This window comes from Castor canadensis, chromosome 1, assembly GCF_047511655.1.
Source record: "Castor canadensis chromosome 1, mCasCan1.hap1v2, whole genome shotgun sequence".
Lineage (NCBI taxonomy): Eukaryota > Metazoa > Chordata > Mammalia > Rodentia > Castoridae > Castor > Castor canadensis.
This window is the reverse complement of record NC_133386.1, coordinates 4255861-4259387: the sequence shown is the minus strand read 5'-3', so window position 1 is coordinate 4259387 and position 3527 is coordinate 4255861. Positions and strand designations below refer to the sequence as shown.

The window sequence follows — 3527 nt, the reverse complement described above, 5'->3', positions numbered from 1 at the left end:
GCCCAGCAACCTTGGAGAGGGGAAAGTTTGTAACAGTGGCTGTCATATGGAAAGCTTCACCTTCACCGGAGAGTGGGGAGGGCACATCTCCATGTGAACTCTAATTAAAAAAGACTGCAATTGCAACAGGCAGATAGGGCTGTATACTGGAGAAAACAAAAGGGGCATGCATCCTTAGAACTGTACAGACAGCTTCTCATCTTGTTTTTGTTCCCTTTGGCAAATTGTTGCTAGTTTTCTTTAGAAGGAGTTAAGAGAACATCTTTTCAGCCTTAGTAGACTATACTCATTTGTTTTTATTCTGAGAAAACCTCTCCAAGCTCTTGAGCTCATTATTATATTAAGGGTTAATAAATATAACTTGACCATACACAACTGCTAAAAGACTTAGGGATCCATATGAGACAGGACAACAGATCGTGGTGTCTTATGACACTGCATTTCAATTTAGTTTATGAAAAGTAGTATTAGAACTGTATTAACCATCAGGGAAAATTCAATGCAACTTATGGATTTTTTGAACCATAAAATTCCTCAATTGTGAGAATTTTAAGTTGGCATGTGGTAGGAAAAACTGTCCCAAATTTGTAACCACTTTCCAACACTGAGTATCTGTGTTCATCACACTGAACTTCAATTTTTCTTTAAAGTGTACTAAATAATTTAGTAAGCTTAAAACAACCTTAAAGGATAAACCTTAAAGGAGTGCTCACTTCAGCAGCACATATACTAAAATTGGAACAATACAGAGAAGAATACTATGGCCCTGCACAAGGATGACATGCAAATTTGTGAAGTGTTCCATATTTTTCCAACAAAATGAAGATGAACTATGCCGAAGAACCCAATGAAGCCCACAAGAACTACCTGAAAGAAGAAATCCTGCAAGTAATCAATGAGAATTTTATAGAGATGATACTGGATATGGTCAACTAAAATGTACAGGAGACACTCAAGAAATTCAAAGACAACAAAAACAGAGAATTTGAGGAAGCACAAGAAGAAATAAAGGAAACCATAGAAGCATTGTATAAACACCAAAGTGAAACAAAGAACATGATAAAGAGATAAATGAACTCAGGATGAAAATAGACAATATTAAAGAGTAAGAAACTCTGGATATGGAAAAACTCAGAAAAAAAGAATGAAACAGAAAGGCCAATCCAGCAGAATAGAACAAGCAGAAGACAGAATCTCAGAACTCAAAGATGAAATGGTAATTAAAGGAAAAAGCAAAGAACTATTAATTCAACAACTAAAGACCTGTGAAAAGAAAATGCAAGAACTTAATGACTCCATCAAAAGACCAAACCTGAGAATCATGGGAATTGAAGAAGGAGAAGAGGTGCAAGCAAAATAAATGCATAATATATTCAACAAAATAATTACAGAAAATTTCCCAAATCTAGAGAAATCTATGCCCATACAGGTACAAGAGGCCTCCAGAATACCAAACAGACCAGACCAAAATAGAACTACCCCACAGCATATTATCATTAAAACAACAAATACAGAGACTAAAGAAAGAATATTGAAGGATGTTAGAGAGAAAAAACAAATAACATACAAAGGCAAATCCATCAAAATCACAGCAGACTTCTCAACAGAAACATTAAAAGCAAGAAGAGTGTGGGGTGAGATCTTCCGGGCACTGAATGAAAATAACTTCAACCCCAGGATACTCTACCCAGAAAACTATCATTCAAAATAGATGGACTTAATTCACCCATCAAAAGGCACCTCTTGATGAAATGGATTAAAAAGGAAGATCCAACAATTTGTTGCTTATAGGAGACCCATCTCACTGACAGAAATAAGCATAAGCTAAGGATGAAAGGCTGGAAGAAGATTTACCAAACCAATGGCCCCCAAAACAGGCAGAAGTAGCAATACTTATCTCTGACAAAGTAGATTTCAAACCTACATTGATCAAATGAGATAAAGAAGGACATTCCATACTAATAAAAGGAGAAATAGATCAAAAGGAAATAACAATTATCAACCTATATGCACCAAATGTCAACACACCCAATTTCATCAAACATACCCTGAAGGACCTAAAAACATATATTAACTCCAGCACAGTGATCATGGGAGACTCTAACACTCCACTATCATCTATAAATAGGTCATCCAAGCAAAAACTCAATAAAGAAATCCTAAATCTAAAACATACCATAGATCAAATGGACCTACTTGATGTCTGTAGAACATTTCATCCAACTTCTACACAATATACATTCTTCTCAGCCCACGGAAACTTCTTCAAAATAGATCATATCCTAGGGCACAAAGCAAGCCTCAGGAAATATAAGAAAATAGAAATTATGCCATGCATTCTATCTGATCACAATGCATTAAAACTAGAATTCAACAACAAAAGTAAAGACAAAAAACATACAAACAGCTGGAAACTGAACAACTCATTGCTTAATGAACAATGGGTCATTGATGAAATAAAAGAGGAAATTAAAAGGTTCCTAGAAGTCAATGAAAATGAAAACACAACCTACCAGAACCTATGGGACACAGCAAAGGCAGTCCTGAGAGGAAAGTTTATAGTCATGAGTGCATATATTAAAAAGACTGAAAGATCTCAAATCAATGACCTAAAGATACATCTCAAACTCCTAGAAAAACAAGAACAAGCAAATCCCAAAACAAATAGAAGGAGAGGAATAATAAAAATAAGAGCTGAAATCAATGAAATAGAAACCAAAAAAAAAAAAAAACAAAGACTTAATGAAACAAAAAGTTGGTTCTTTGAAAAAATAAACAAGATCCTAAGACCCCTGGCAAACCTGACTAAAATGAGAAGAGAAAAAACCCAAATCATTAAAATCAGGAATGTAAAAGGAAAGATAACAACAAACACCATGGAAGTCCAGGAAATCATCAGAGACTACTTTGAGAACCTATATTCAAATAAATTTGAAAATCTTGAAGAAATGGACAGATTTCTAGATACATATGATCATCCAAAACTGAACCAAGAGGACATTAATCACCTGAATAGATCTATAACACAAAATGAAATTGAAGCAGAAATAAAGAGTCTCCCAAAAAAGAAAAGTCCAGGACCTGATGGATTCTCTGCTGAATTCTATCAGACCTTTAAAGAAGAACTGATACCAACCCTCCTTAAACTGTTCCATGAAATAAAAGGGAAGGAAACCTGCCTAACACATTTTATGAAGCCAGTATTACACTTATCCCAAAACCAGGCAAATACACCTCCAAAAAGGAGAACTATAGGCCAATCTCCTTAATGAACATTGATGCAAAAATCCTCAACAAAATAATGGCAAACCGAATTCAACAACACATCAGAAAGCTCATCCACCATGACCAAGTTGGCTTCATCCCAGGGATGCAGGGGTGGTTTAACATATGCAAATCTATAGATGTAATACAGCACATTAATAGAAGCAAAGACAAAAATGACTTGATCATCTCAATAGATGCAGAAAAAGCCTTCAGCAAGATCCAACACCACTTCGTGATAAAAGCTGTAAGAAAACTAGGAA

The 3527-nt window shown here is 35.1% G+C and overlaps 1 non-coding gene across 1 annotated transcript; it reads left to right on the top strand.

The window, feature by feature from the left end:
- The first annotated feature begins 705 nt into the window (after nucleotides 1–705).
- LOC141416122 (U6 spliceosomal RNA) lies at nucleotides 706–811 on the top strand. The gene has a single exon (XR_012441000.1). It is a non-coding gene; the product is annotated as a U6 spliceosomal RNA (small nuclear RNA).
- Nucleotides 812–3527: the final 2716 nt, after the last annotated feature.